Genomic DNA, 16,488 nt, shown 5'->3' on the forward strand with positions numbered 1-16,488 from the left:
TGCAGATTGCTTTCAAAATCACCATAATTCTCTTCTCTTTCCTTTCTGTGCTGTCAATGAACAGATTAAATGTCAAGTTTTATCATTCTCAATTCCATCCATTGATTCAACTTTTTATGTCTCAACTGTCTAAAATAAAGAATGTTTCACGACAGTAAAAGGCAGTTTGTCAAGATCCTGCCCTGCAAGGTACCTGCAGCCCTCTCAGCCTATCTCTTGCAAAACTAGTAGCCTTTCTTTATCTCATCACTCAGCATGGGAATATTGGTAATTTTTTTTGTGTTAGAAGAAAGGACATAAAAACTTGCAATTCTAAAATTTGTTCTAATTATTACATAATCTCTTAAGTTTATCAATGGGCATAACTCCACTGTGCCAAAATCAATTGGATTTACCTGCCATATGATCCATTTTACTGATCTGAAAGATTTGTCTCGTGCATTTTAAAACCTCATCTATCTGAAGCAATACTACACTAAAGCTTTACCATCATTCTTTATCGATTTTTTGATACAAACTGTCTCCCAAAAAGCAACTGGTCTGTCAAATTTATATTGAAAATATACTCAGCTACTAAGCTTTGTTGGAATTAATATTGTAGCAAAACATCATTGTGTATTTCTCAGACCAATGTATTCCACTGTAAGCTGAAATATTTTGACTTTGACTGTTTAATCTTTATTGCATCAAGTTCACCAATTGTCCTGTGTCACTTTCATGCACTTTTGTATTACTTACACTGACTATCTTGAGTTGTTTTTCTGGCAATTTATTTATATTTTACACATGATTCTTCTGAAGCACTTTGGACACCTGATAAACATTTGGCCTGATGTCTTGTATCTGCTTTACCCATTAGCATGAATAAAAACCAGAATCCTGATATATTACTCTGATAATAAAGTCATACATAACACCAGAAAGTAACAGCAATATGTACCAAGACAAGATTACTTTGTCATTCATAACTTTAAACAAATCATTTTGTTATCTGTTGACAAGAATCTTTTACATTGTGACTGTTTTTTCTTAGTTTTCTTTTTCTCTTCAAATGATGACACCTTCAAAATCCCTGTATTGCTATTTCAGTGCAGATTTCATCATTTAAATAGAGCAGTGCCAGCCTAGTTGTCAACATCTCTGGTTCTTTATTCTCAGTTCTTGAGCATGATTCCCAATGATTCCTGCATGACACATGTGCAATATTACCTGGTCTAAAAAGGGATGCGCTAAGTCCTGTTCCTTGAAGTGGTTAAGTGGTTACCATAATTTCCTTTATAGCTTTCATGCAAAAAGTCTTGCCAACTAACAATCTAAACACAAGTTTTTTTTTCCCCCAGAAATTTCCTAGGGAACATTTGAGCATCCATTTACTGACATCTTCTTAACACAAATGCATAGTTGCAATAAAAAAGCACTTCAAATTTAAAAAGTAGATGCTATCATACAGCATCACTGTGCTAAAAGACAAACATCTCTCTTTCTAAACTGTTGCTATTTGGAAAAGAGCACATTTGTTTTCAATATGTACTTGCATACAGGAAGGCCAAAAGTTATGTTTCAGGGGTCTGGTCAGCTTGGTATTGTTTTGAATTAAGGTTTTTTTAAGGGTGTGCAATGTGTTTAAGATATTTTATGTATTGTACATGTTTAAGATTTCAATGCTATGAACATGAACATCATAAAACTCCTCAAGTCAAAAATCACTTTCAATTGATATAGTGTTATTATACATTTATTTTTTTTTATATCTATATGTGATCTATATCCATATCTATCTATCTATCTATCTATAATATATGCACACATGGGCAATACAAAACCCTCCCAGTTAGCCTAATTTTGGTGATTTGGGAGACTGGAGCAAATCCTCACTCAGTGTTTGATGAATTTTAAATTTCATTTGACTTCAAAGGCTGGCTGTAGCTGAAGGTATTTTAGAGATGTTGGTCGAAGTTTAAAGATGCAGGCTACATATTTAATTACAAGGTGTCAGTATTTTCTAAAAAGGCAAAATTTCACTATTGACTCAGAAAACTCAATCCTAATACTTATGTAATAAATGAAGCACTTTGTTATTAAATTATGCTAGGTATGGGAAGGGGTTTTTTGGCTTTTTTTTTTTGTTGTTGTTTGTTGGTTTGTTTGGGTTTTTTTGTTTTTGGGGGCTGTTTTGTTTTGTTCTGTTTTGTTTAAAGTCCTTTACACTGATGTCACCACAATTTCTTGGTTGTCCCATTTTCCAGCTGACCAACTGTTGGTTTCTGTTTCTGGACATGATTACAAAAGCAGCCCAGAATGTGGCAAAGTGAATGCAGAGCAGATTGAACACTGAGGGGAATCTCAGCACTGCAGCCAGCAGAGATAAAAGTGCTGCAAGCCCACTGACAGACTGGGAGGAAAGAGAAAGGAGCCAAAGGAACTGGGAAACGCAGCCAGAAAACTTGTGAGACAGCACGTACGAAATAGCCAGACTCCCAACAATTTGGAAATAATAAGTTATTCCTAAAAGGCAGCACAGCACAAGACTGCATGGTCATGGAGAATTATCTTCAGATATTTATATTAGATACCATTACTGCTATTAACAAGTCCCCAGCTATTTAAAAAAATACTCTCTGCATTTAATATAGTATTATTATTAATCTGTAAATAATCATGGTTACCTAAAACAGTGAATTTTCCTCTTGAAAATGAATTTCATTATCAGTCTACAAAGAAAACCAGAGGAGAAATGTGTCCATCACTCCTTTATTCTTGCCTAATTCCAGGATTCACACAGAAAAATTCCTTTAGTAATTTTGTGTAGTGTTATTTTTTCTCCTAGTCAGACAAAATCTAACAGCCCTTTAACAAGGCATGATATCAGATATATTAAATATACTGTCCCATTGATTGAAGACTGATTTCCTTACTCCTAATCTTCCTTACTCAGTGCTTAGAGTAGAGAAAAATGCATAGTATTTCTACAAGGGACAACAAGACATCCTTCATAATTCTCAAATTTGAGTCAGATTCCAAAGAAAGAAAATATTCTTATGTCAGCTGTCTATAGGGTGCTTAAAATTAGATTTAGCATCATTTTTAGAAGACACGTTAATGTATCAATTCACTTAAGAAGGAAATCCTTGGTATTTCATTTTATTTAAGAGTTGTGTGGATATGGGAAACAAATTTTCAGTTGCAACTTTTTTATTGAATTCCCTTGTTCTTCAAATGTCTGCCCTTTCTGCGGCACTCAAAGCAACATCTGAGCTCCTGTTGTAAAATGCCACAGATTTCTGACAAAATGTTCTTTGTGAAGCCCCCATTCAGGGTGAATGGAGAATGTGATCCATGGATGCAGATTGTAAATATTAAGTGCACTAGAAGAGACAGGCCTGAAACTAAAGATACAGATTTTTAATTTTTTTTTTTTTAATATGAATAGCTAGCTCCCTGTTATAGTGTGCTTCCCTCCCTGACAGAAAGTACAGTAAGTAAAAAAAGTGGTAAAATTTAGTCCCCTGATTTCTTTAATAAATGAAAAAAGACCTGGGGAGTCCATGAATGGTAAGAACTTTACATTTGCCTTTAATTTAAGGTCTCAAAATGCACTTTACTCTTTAAAAGGATTTTTAAAAATCCTGGAATTATGAAAATTTCTGCCTCAAATATTAGATCAGATCACAATGTTCTGAGTTGGAAGAGAGCCACAAGGATCAGCTAGTACAGCTCTCAGGTGAATGGCCCAGATGGAGATCAAACCCACAACAGTACAGAGTCTAATGGAGGAAAATAAATTAAGCATGAAAACCTGCACTGACAGTATTGTGTATGATCTTCCAACTTAAAACCTTATCTGATGGGTGGAATATTGTGTCAGTCAGAACTGGCTGTGGCATTAAATTAGACAAACTAAGATTCTGAATGAAAGTTTTCTTCTTCTAATGCCACATTCCCAAGGGTAATGGAAGTATCACACAGAATTATGAGCTTTACAGGGCTGTGTTTCCCTTTTGGTATGACCCACACAGGACCTAAAAATGGTTGAATGCCCCTTCCAAGGAATCCAGGTGGGATGTAATTGATGCAGAGTTTTTATAGCACTGTTCAACACTCTTTTCATGCTGTATGCCAAGTATCATTCTTAAAATTTAAACAGCTTTGATATATCAGTGCAAATGTAAGAAGATAAAAAATGAGAATTAAATATTCAACTTTTGTAATGAAGTGACATTCAAGAAATAAAAACACACTTTCCTTTTTCAAGAAAAGAAAAGCCAAAAAAAATCTACCCAAGGTAATTGAAAACTGTTCAAAATACCCTCAGAACTGCACAGAAATAAGTTTCACCAATATCTAGAAAAATTTGATATCCTTGACCTTATTCTTAAACCACAAGTTAGAAGCTAATCCATTTCCTCTTCACTAAAATCACAGAAAACAGCGATTTCAATAAATGTTTTTGCTTATTAACATGTGGTTTAACACTTATTGCACTTTTCTTCAAAAATATTTCAGTTCTACATAGCAACTGCAACAAGTTGTATTTAAAATTATAACTCCAAAAAAGGAATTAGAAGTTATTTCAGATGCAACTATTTGTTTTAGCTAAAATTCAGAAACTTTCCAAAAGCATCCCCTACTTGATTTTTAACATAAAATCTTAATAAGGTATTTTTCCATAATTTTACAAGAACCCAAATTATAAAATCCTGTTTAGTCAGCATATACATTCAAACATTTTGAACCTCTATACAACTCATGTATCAGCAGGATGTAGGTTAAAAGTTGTACACAATTACAAAATTTCATTGAAATGTTCACTGACTATTAAAGTGCTCAGAGATTTTGGACTAAATTTCATATAAATGTTAAATCATTCTTGTACTGCTTTCAAAAAACTGTCCATTCTCAGTTTAAATTTCTGTTGTGAAACTTTCCATTAGTTGGTGGCAAGTGAACTAGGACAACCAAAGTAAGGGTTTTTTTACTTACTCCCAACACATCACTAATAGTTGCTTTACTTTGTGGAGAGAAAATACAAATAGGGACATTGAAAAGAAAAAAAAACAACCCTTTATTTTCAGTGGAACCGCTGAAAAGAACATTTTTCTGGGACTGCAAGCAAGCCAAATAAGCTTTCTAGGCCTCTATTCTTTGTGTAACATAATGCAGTTGATCTTTACCATGTATTTAAGTAACTGTTAATTGCTGTTATTCAATTTTTGTCATTTGTCGACCAAAACTGCAATTCATTACCTTTAGTAAGTGTTCCTGTGTCTAAATTTGTCTTCACAGAAGAAATTCTGTCATTTTTCTGTCTAACCTTAACTCTGTGGACATAAAACACATGATGAGAATTTTAAAAAGCCCTGCTATATACAATACCCAAAAAGGCATAAATATGTAACAGTGAAAAACCTGCCTCAACACTCTATAAAGATTCACAAAATTCATCTCATTGCTTGTGATTAAGTTGATATCCCTTTATTTTATTGTATATTCATAACTTTAAAATACATGCAGGAAGTGACAGTACTCCAAGGGAGTCTAGAGATATAAAATTTAATAATCACAGATTATAAATGATCTCTAGCTCAGGCAACCAGGTTGTAGATTCATGATGATTCCCATGAGTAGGGAATATTCAGATCAAAGCCACCACAGTAACTCTTACCCTGTGATCTTGGTTCTTCAGCAGCAGTCAAAGCACAAAATCCTTCAACCTCATAAACAGTTGTCAGTACATAAAACAAAAAAAAAAAATCAAAAAAAAAAAATCATGAAGAACAAAACATTTTCCCTCAGGAAATTTCCTGCACTGACCCAAGTGGGAAAAAAAATTGATTGTTTCATCTACATCAAGCACTGATTGTACGCTGTGCATAAATCAGCAAGACTTGATATAAAGCCAAATTTCTCATGGCTACCTGAAATACATTAGATTTTTTACTGAGGTGGTTTGTTGCATGTTTGTCTTAACATACTATTATCTATTTCACAAATGACTAAAGATATACAGTATTCTGCAGGTGAGTGCTTCTGGAAGAACTTCTCCATTGCATTTTTCTTTTTTTCTTCCTCTTCAAGAAATGTGTAAAGTCTCACAGAAGCTCAGCTTTCTTTTCCAATTATTCTTGATGTGTTTTATTTTTAGAAGCAAAGGGAAAAATGCCACAGCAAAAGAGCCTCAGAAATTCAAAGCTGAGGTAGGGCACTGAAGGGACAAATTCAAACACTGGGTTTTACTGAGCAGCACAAAGAGTAAAGTAAATTCCAGAATGTGCTGTAAGCTCAGAATAGGTAATTGTGCAACTCAAGTGGGGCAGACCTAAGCACATACAGTCCTAGAGGGGTGTGGATCTATGTGCACATCTCATGCTCATATACAGTCATGACTGTATATATAAAACTCAAGTGGCTGCACAAAGTAAAAATAACCAGCTTTTGGGCTGACAGCTCGTAACTACAGCTGCTGAAATAGTCCTGCTATATTCCATTGTGGAGAACTGAAATCCTGGAAAAACAGCACGTGCTTTTCAGAAAGATTCTCTTCAAAATCCTGCTCCTAAGGCTATGTCTGTGCCAGTGCAGTGCCAGGGCTGGACATCTGCTTTTTTTCCTAATTGCTTACATCTATGATTATTCTGACACAGGATGGATACATAAGGCCAGTTCCTAACAAAATTTAAACTTTTTTTTTTTTTAAATTCATTACTTTAAGTTTCACTTCACAAGAAATTCCTATACCTTTAATGAGCAACAGGTTTAAGTGTTTTTATAAGGTAAAGTTTCAAGCACTCCCATCACACAAGTAAATAACAATTAAAAAAACAAAAAAAAGACATAAAAATAGATTGCCAAAGAAACCTCATTAGCTTCTGGATTTATAGACTAAACTCTGCTCATTCTCCAGTCAGAGACTCAGGTAAGAACAAGTATTTCAAACAGCTTTGTGGAGACACCCATCTTCAAAGCCAGGGCACAGATCCTGGTTTATTTAATAGCTCAGACATAATTTCATTAGCTGTGCATGAAGTGCCTGCTTTGAATTTACTCATAGACATCTTATTTGCTTTTAAGTGGTTTGAAAATATTAATTTGTGATGGCTGCACAATGCAATTTGGTACAAAGACCTCAGAGAGCTTTTTCTCCTGGGACTGGTGTATTCACAGGAGCAAGGCTGTGCAGAAGTGCAGCTTCTGCCAGCACTCATGTCTAGGGTTTTTTCTCCTCAGATAACAAGTTCTGCCCTTACAGAGTGCCTGTTGGTGTGGAATTGGTGCTGCCCTGAATGAGCTGCACCACCTGTGGTTCAGGTGGTGGCTTTGCTGGATTTTGTCAGACATCTCCAGAGTTTTGCTCCAATGGGCAGCATAAACAGTCCCCCAAGACCTTCACCTACAGGTGAAGCTCACAGCCTTGTTCTTTGCCATAAATCAAATACTGCATTACATGGACTAGCACTGTTATCAGCTATGGCAACTCCTACACTTGATTTTATCCAGAGGAATTCTAATATTTGAGCTTCCATGAGGAAAACAACAAAACACATGGGATTTCACTATGTCACTTTAGTTTTCCTTAACAGATGCAAAGCTCAGTATGGGCAGTGGGCCTTCTATCAGGAGGGCAGAAAGCCTGAAGTCAAATGATTTTGGGCACTAAGAGCAGAGGGAAATAAACAAACAAGAACAGCAAAAGCAAGACAAATCTTGATGCAACCACATGGGCAGTGAAAGCAATTGCCCTTAGTTATTTTGTCATGGAATGAAAAGCTAAAGCTAATCCCCTTAGCCTTTCCCACGTGGAAGTGGAATCCAAAACTAATCCTTTTACAGTAGCTATACCACATGAAATGGGGTGTTTAAACAAATCCCCTTAATCATCACGGCAAGAATCAGGGAGCTAAAGTCAATCCCTTTAGTAGCCTACATGAAAAGGGAACTAAAGCAATCTCCTTAGTTATGCTACTGTTAATAATGAACTTTATCAAGCCTATAAAAATTTTGATACAAAATTATTAGTAGCATTCTTCTGATATGCTAAGAACCAACATGCAGTAGCACCTATGGTACAACATTTCTACCCAATTTTTGTGGCATAAAAATTTTACTGCTCATCACTTCATGACCTATTAGTCATAGCCATAATGCAAGAATATTCATGTATCCATCAGTTGAGAGGGAAAACAAAAAGTTGGAGTTCTTCCTTAAGAAAATTAAGAAATTGGGAGTATTCCTTATAACATGGAAGGCTGATGATAAGTAGTAACAGACATGGAGAGAAATCACTGAACAAGGCCATACTGAGCATATCAACACATTATTCAGCTGTTATGTCTGCAAACTTAAACTTTTACCTTTTTTTTTCCCTTCCTCTACGATATGCCCATCTTTTAACACTACTAGGAAGTCTAAAAGAAACATTTATTGGACTTCTTAAAAGACAAAACAAAAGGTCAGGTAGAACACCTCTGCTCTTCAAATGCTGTTTTACATCTCAACAGCACTTGTGATCTTTCACTTTATTTCTGCAAGTCATGTATTATGTTTTAAACTCCTAGGATAGGATTCTTTTGGTTAAATACAATAGCAGAGGATTATCCTCTTAAATTTAAAATACAGTTATTAATTATTATTCATAAACACATGGATTTTATACTGGCTTCCTTTCTATTTTATTCTCCATGAAATTATGATTATTAAAAATAATTATGTTTCCTTATTAGCAGCCAATAAACATATATAGAAACCATCTATTTTCCACTTCTTGAAGTAAATTGGTAGGATTATGTGAAGAGTGTCAAATTCTGCTAGGATTGCTTACATAAATACATAATCCATGTGGTAAAGGCCTCTGTACCCACCTGGATCCCTCTGCAGGATATTAAATCATGTAAAAAAATTACTGTCTGAAGTGTATCTTCTTATATCTGAAGTTTACAATTCTCTGTATTTTGGACTAGCAACTGCTGCTCACTTCATTGCATTAACTGCTCTTCAGAGAAGGGTTTTCAAGCTCAAATGTTGTACCAGAGGTTTGAACATCTACTGGCAAAGAGGGTAAAGCAGAGGATAATTTCTTCAACAACCACGCTTTCAGCCTAGCTGGAGTATTTTTTTCTCACTTGGTGAGAATTCCAGTGGAGCAGAAAAACTATTTGGATACTATATTTTCATCCTGGCAATGGTTAAAATTCCAGGTACCTGCAAATATCCTACAATCCTATCATTTAAAGCTCTATCAGAACACAAATTATTTACTGCAATTTGCAGAAGGGACTCTGTATGCTTAAGTATGTAAAAGAGGCTTAAAGAATGCTTAAAGCTTGATAATCTGGTTACTTCTCTGTAATTTTAAAAATTCATTCCATGTATTTAGACATCTGTAAAATATTCAAAAGTAAAGTTGGCATGGTTTGGGTTTTTTTTTTAACTTTCTTTTCTGCTAAGTCTAAGTAAAGGCTTCCAATATAAGGTCAGGCTACTGCAAATCCTTGAGAATATATTAATTCTTTTGTTCTTCATTATACATAGAAGATGAACTTTTAGAATATAAATTATTCCTGGCACTAAAAATGATAAAAAGAAAGCAGCAGTTTGGTTGAGAGTTTCCCTAAATTACTGAACACAGCATCTGAGTGAAAAACAGCAACTGGTCATGAGACAGTGAAGCATTTTCTGCTGCTGCCAATTTTACCTTTCCTCTTAGAAAAAAAATATTTTTGTGGCTTTGGAACAATTCAGAAAGATTTCTTTTCAAAACACCTAGATATTTATCACCTACTTTAGTATTTATGAGACCATTTCCTAAACACACAGGAATTTCAAAGGGTATTTCCCAAGAGTTCAGTACAGCAGTTCTGAAGTCTCTGAATATACAATGGTTCAGATAAAGAGGTGCTCAGTATGCACCTGGAATTTCCATAAATATTGCTTTTCTTCCACTTTATTTTGTTCTGGCTTTTCCTTGATTTTTTACTGAGGGCAACACTCAGTTTGTCATTCTTTCTTTCTCCAAGTGTCTGCACAGTGAAGGCTGCATTATAACAGAAAATATTATATTTAATTTCATTAAATTCTAGAATCCAACACTGCTTGTAAGACACCCAACAGAACTTAAATCAACCATTCTTCCTCCTTCAACCCACTGTGTTTTCCTTCTCAAAATACAATTCTTTCTCTACCAAGAAAAAAAAAAAAAAGAGGCAAGAACGTGTTCATTTTTTAAATTTTTGCTAAAATATACTTTCTTTTTTTTTTTTTTACTGCACTTTTGGGTAAGGCAAAACATTGTAAATGTGTGAATGCAAGAGATGAATGTGCAGCCTACACAGACTTAAAAACTATCTTTTGTGCACTGCCTGCATTAATGTGCAATCCATGCATGCTACACTTATTTCTTTAAATTTCCAACCAGTCTATTTAAAAAAAAAATAAAAATACAGAATTAGCAGTCATTCTGTGGGGCTGCACAACTAAAAAACTTAAATGTTTACTGTGCTCCACTGGTTAGAATGGTTCTCACACCTAAAATGAGAAACTTAACAGAAAACAGAAATCCTGAAAATACTTGCCTTCTTTTGCTATATAATATACAATATATATTGAAAAATAATCACTATATACAATAAATTTTGCCTTTACTAGAAGTGTGTATGTACACAAGACTATTTAAATTAAACAGGAATGGCAAATTAATGCAAAAAATATATGCAACATTGCTATCATCAAGTTCAGATTTACCACACCATACACTAAAATACAATGAATTGCACTTGGTTGAGCAGTTCAGAGACTGCTTCTAATACTGTACTATTACAGATTATATATGAGCTGTAAGTATATGGCTATTCTCTACTGGAGCATACAAATTTGTTCATAATCCTCCTCCATTATAGCTGCTTCCCAATAAGTGATTTGTAGTTTTGTATTTAGTTTCTGTTTGCTTGTGTTTTTGTTGTTTTTTTTTTTTCCTTTGGCAGGTTTTTTCCTGGTAGGTTGGGGCTTTTTGTGGGGTTTTTGTTTTGTTTTTATGACTTCATTATTTAGGTTAGGAATGGTTTAGATCCGTGACTGCACAGTGGCAAGCACCAGTGGGCCCAAAATGTGTTTGCAGTATGTAAATAAGAACATGACCATGGTGTTCAGTCAAGCCCCTGTGGAATCTGCAATTAGATGATCCACACAAATATAACCAGGACACTGTGCAAGTGTTGTACAAAAAGAAAAACTGAGGATGACAAATACTATCTCATTACAGCGACAAGCAAATTTTGTGAATTTACCTATTTTGGATGGACCATGCTACCATAACCCTGCATCCATCCAGCAGACTCTCAAATTCCCAGCACAGCCACAGCTAATTCCGTGGCCCCACAGCTTTCCAAGAAAATTAGGATTTTTGCCATTTTACCAGGAAATACAGGCAAAACCTAAAATTTAGACATGCACCAATCTACCTAGACAGTGACAATTTCTGGGACATTCAGTTTTCAAGAAAAGCCTTTATGGTCTAGGAGATGCTTCTAAAAGAAACATGGAAACTGGACTGTCAGAAGCGTCTCATATGAACAGCTGCAACTCCTTTAAGAAGGCTTTCCTAGACATTTATCCATTGGATCATGGATATACCTAATTTTTTAATCTCTGCAGATGGAAATTAATCTCAAAAAACTTACCCCTTGATTTAACCTTTTTCCTCAAATAATGAGTTGACTGTCAAAAAGGATTCTAAATATGGCCTTGCAAAGGAAGGTATCTGATTATGCCCAAATTACAGCTCAAATACGTGACTGCCAATATTTTTTCTCTGCAAATTCCCCATATTGTGTGAAAATCTGATTAGCTTCCTTCCCTTCCCTTCATCCCTGTTAAATGTTCTGACAGCTAAATCCCTACCTTCTATTAAAGATCTTATTAAAACCACAGCCTCTGTAACACCTCTGAAATTCTTCTGGTGAGCTTTCACAGATGTAACTACCTATCTTTTCCACAGCTGAACTGCTGTAATAGGGGGAAGAATTTAAGAATTTCAGATGTTTCTTTTTTTTCCCCTCAAAAAACATCCCCAGCTCTTAGTTAAAACTTTGCTTCTTGCTATTTCTGCAGCATCTCCCCACACAGGTGCAGCTCTCTGTTCACAGACTGTTCAGAGTGTGCCCAGGCTGGAGCAGGGATAGCGTGGCCAGCAGGAGCAGGGCAGGGATTGTCCCCCTGTACTCGGCACTGATTTGAATCCTGTGCCCAGTTTTGGGCCCTTCAGGACAAGAAGGACATTGAGGGGCTGGAATGTGTCCAGAGAAGGGAATGGAGGTGGGGAAGGGTCTGGAGTGTTATGAGAAGGCACTGAGGGAGCTGGGGGGATTCAGCCTGGAGAAGAGAAGGCTCAGGAAGGACCTTATCACTCTCTACAACCACCTGAAAGGAGGAGGTAGCCAGCCAGTCTCCTCTCCCAGGGAACAAGTGTCAGAATGAGAGGAAATAGCCTAAAGCTGCACCAGAGAAGGAGGTTTAGATTGGATATTAGGATTTCTTTTTCAGGGAAAAGGTTACCAAACATTGGAACAGGCTGTCCAGGGACGCAGTTGAGTCCTCAGCCCTGGAGAAGTGCAGAGACAAGTCAAGGTGGCACTTACAGACATGGCCTAGGGGTGGACTTGGCAGTGTGAATTTGCAGTCAGACTCAGTGATCCAAATAATTTCCAACCCAAATGATTCTATGATTTGTTTGGAAGAAAAGTGAAATGCTTTCAGGTAGAAGTCTTTCTATGGTATTGCTGTTTTATCCTGGTAACTTCCACACAACTTGAATTTAAATTATGTTTACTGTGTCTGTCTGGGACAGACTTAATTTCTTTCCATCTGTCCTTTGGTGCTATGTTCATCCTGGTGACCAAAACGGTGCTGAGAACACACCATTGTTTTATTTAGGAAATAAGTACTAAGTACATAAACTTCCTTCTGTTTATAAATACAGTTCAAAGACAGTCTACTTAAGAAAATGAATAGTTAAAAATGTTAAGTATTGTAGAAGAATGTTCCAGGATGTATTCCCCCAATCACTTTCTGAGATGTAAGTAAAAAGATGATGGTGAAGATGGATGCAGCTGCATTGAAAGAAATGTTTCTTCTCAAGGAAAACCTCAGTGCCATCTGTGACAAACAGTACCAAGCCATTCAAAACTCTTGTTACCATAAACTACAGAAATATCTCCTAATTAGCTAAGAAGCAGCTAAAAATAAATTGTTGATTAATGCATTTACTGTGAAACAATTATTCTTACAGAGAGGATAGTATAAACTGTCTTGTAGGGAAAAAACAGTACTTTGACAAGATCAGTCTCAAAAAATTCATAACACAAGAAAAAGAGTAATACTGTATATTAGTGACAGTTATTAAAAAAAAAATCCCCTTTATCCCCCCTAAACTTTAGAATGAAGATACTCAAACCAAAATTATTTCCCTGGATAAATCAATAGTAAAATTACCAATTGACAAGGAAACTGTTCAAATAATTGTGGAAACTTCAGTACTTTCATCATTCACACAGCTGTCAAATAATTTAAAGGACTTTCAGTAGGTTCTTTTCTGCTGAGACCATACATTGTGTCAACTATGACAAGTCAAGGTAGCTTTTAGAAGTCTCTTCCACACGTAGATGTCTCAGCTTTGTGCTGAGAGTCACCTTGCCCTCCTTTTAAACTGATTTTTGGAGTGGTTGTGCACAAATTTGTCTTGTTCATCCTGGAGAAGGCTGTGGGGGGACTTAACAGCACCTTCCAGTGCCTAAAGTGGGCCACAAGAGAACTGGAAAGAGACTTTTCAGGAGGGCATGGAGTGTTATGATGAGGGCTAAGGGCTCTGAACTGAAAGAGAGAGGGTTTAGATCGGATATTAGGAAGAAACTCTTTCCTGTGAGGGTGGTGAGGCCCTGGCACAGGTTGCCTAGAAAAGCTGTGGCTGCCCATCCTTGGAAGGGCTCAAGGACAGACTGGATGGTTTGAGGTTTGAACAATGTGGTTCTGTGGCATCCTGAAACTGGACAATCTTTGAGCTTCACTCCAACCCAAACTATTTTATGATTCTATGGCAGAAATTTATCAGGACTGAGCAGATCCTTATGGCAGCAGTCCCCAAACCAGAGCTTCTGAGAAACTTTGACCACAAAATTTTGTTGCAATCATTAATGCAATGGGAAATAAGTAATATTTTTTTTAAAGTTATGCTGAAGACAGAAGGAAAAAAATCCCACCAGCTGCAGTTGAATAAGGTATGTTATTAGTAGTACTGCTAATGTGTAAAGGAAGGTTGTGGACCACTGCATTTCATCTGGACTTTCAGGTTTTTTAATTTCTTTCCTAGTTCCTAACTAGGTCAGCAAAATTACTTTGGTTAAAATGCTGGCTTTTGCTTCACATGCACTTGAGACTACCCACTAGTACCTGTTCACATCTTCTTCTGAAACACATGAACTTGTGTCTTCCCATTTTTTGTACCAATCAAAAAAACTCCCCAAAGCTCTGTTCTGTATTTTCAAGGTTATGGAGTGAAGTGACAGTTTGGTGAGTAAAGATCTCCTTTCATAGTGCATGCTTTTTCATAAATCAATCGCTCATTTCGAACTATAGCCCCAAGAACAGAGGAAGTATCAGATGTGTCCATTATTAAGGTAGAAATTTTAGACAGCCCATCATCACTAAGAAGCTAAACTGGAACTCAATCAACAAAAGTTGATGCTATTGACCTGAGACATATTAATGTTTTATGCTGCATTTTTGTAGGTCTAAGCACTAAATCTATTACCTATTGAAAATACAAGGAAAAAAATCTGACACGCAAATAAAACACGTTTGTAAGAAAAATCTACTGCATTCCCATACTTCAGGAAAGAAGCACAAATAACTGGGAAGAATATTTAATTTAAAAATCACATATTATATTCCCAAGACATAGATAACACAGTTCTCTTTGCGGCTCAATGATGACCAAAACTGCTGAAAGCTTACAAATGTTATGTGATTAATCTACTATAAATACAAAATCTGGCAGGCAAAGGTTAAGGTTCTGCAAGTTCCAAAAGGACCTCCTGATTTTTTCACCCCACTTCACCCTGGCCTGTTAGTTTAAAATCTCTGAGGATACTCAGTATTACCCAAATCAAAAGCATTATTATTTCAGTTGCTCTTTAATTTAATGAAAACATTTATTGTGACTGAGTACGCCAGTAAATTAATGACTTCTGCAAATGTCACAGGCTCAAGAAAACCCATCATCCCATCCTCCTAATATCAAAAATATTCAGCACAGCAGTAATCATACGTCAATGACGTTTTTCTTACACACATAAACACCACAAAAACACTTTAAAAAAAAAATAAAGGTTTGATTAAAGTTACACATTAGATTTCAATAGTATCTGAACAAAATTTCTTGCCAAAAACACCAACAATTCAAAATCAGTCACTCTCCTTCAGGAAAAAAGAAAATCATACTGTGCCCACCATGGGACAAAACAGATTTTTATCACTATAATCACACCAATGATCGTGCCATATTCTGGATTATGCTGGGACACAAGAGTAACTCAGATTAGGCTGCACTGTGAACATGAATCACCATCCCTGGAAGTGTTCAAGAAGTGTGTGGATGTGGCATTTGGGGATGTGGTGAACACAGTGGTGTTGGGTGAACAGCTGGACTCAGTGATCTGAAAGGTCTTTTCCAGTATAAATGATTCTATGATTTTATGCTTCAAACAGCTTTTGTCCTCCATATTTACCCTAGCTCCTTTTTTTTTTTTTAAACCACTTTATACATTTTTGTGAAATATTTTAGTAACTGAATCCCAGGGTCTTACTGAAATGTAAACTCCTTTATGTATTTTAGTAAGTGCTGCCAGTTCTTAAAAGACAGAAGGGGTCCTAAGACATCCAAAACCCTCAAGAGGCTGCAAAACTATTGTTTAGGGTATGTATGATGAACCAAAAAATTCATGTTATAATAGCTATGATTTGAATTAACTTGGAGTGCACATGTTTTTGTGTCTGCATACTGTGGCTATTTTGGAGTACTTAAAGCCTTTAAGAATTCACACAATAACTGCAATTATATCTTGTGTGCTTTCCAAATGTACTGTGCACTTCAATGCAGCTCATCCCAGTGCTCAAGCAAAGCATTCCTCACTGGATTTTCTCATCGTGGTAATTGACAGTCCTAACTTTCTGCGAGAGCAAAAATTCCTTGATTCATTTTTCATCATGGTGTACGACAGTATTTGCTTTATCTGGGATTTTTAAAGGAAATAAAACTTTCAGAATTGTAACTCGGATTGCGTGAGACTGCATACAAAATGTAAAACACAGAAGTATCTGTGAGAGATGGAAATTATGCCTAGGAACACAAAGAGTAATCCATAAAGTTGAAAACAGGCTGAGATTAAGAAATGTCATATTGCTTGAAATCCCTGAAGGCAAAGACACAGAAGGCATTTTATAAAA

General features: G+C 35.9%; 1 protein-coding gene across 4 annotated transcripts in view; it reads right to left on the reverse strand.

Moving 5' to 3' along the window:
- LOC107206925 (ephrin type-A receptor 6) overlaps positions 1 to 16,488 on the reverse strand; it is a 379,928-nt gene that overhangs the window by 335,200 nt on the left and 28,240 nt on the right. Inside the window, exon 2 of one of the 4 annotated variants that reach the window (XM_033518822.1) lies at positions 5,245 to 5,318. The exons of the other annotated variants lie outside the window; for them this stretch is intronic. The gene's annotated coding sequence lies outside the window, so the exon portion shown is untranslated. The remainder of the gene's footprint in view (positions 1 to 5,244; positions 5,319 to 16,488) is intronic. 4 annotated transcript variants of the gene reach the window in all.

The sequence above is a fragment of the Parus major genome, chromosome 1, assembly GCF_001522545.3.
Source record: "Parus major isolate Abel chromosome 1, Parus_major1.1, whole genome shotgun sequence".
Lineage (NCBI taxonomy): Eukaryota > Metazoa > Chordata > Aves > Passeriformes > Paridae > Parus > Parus major.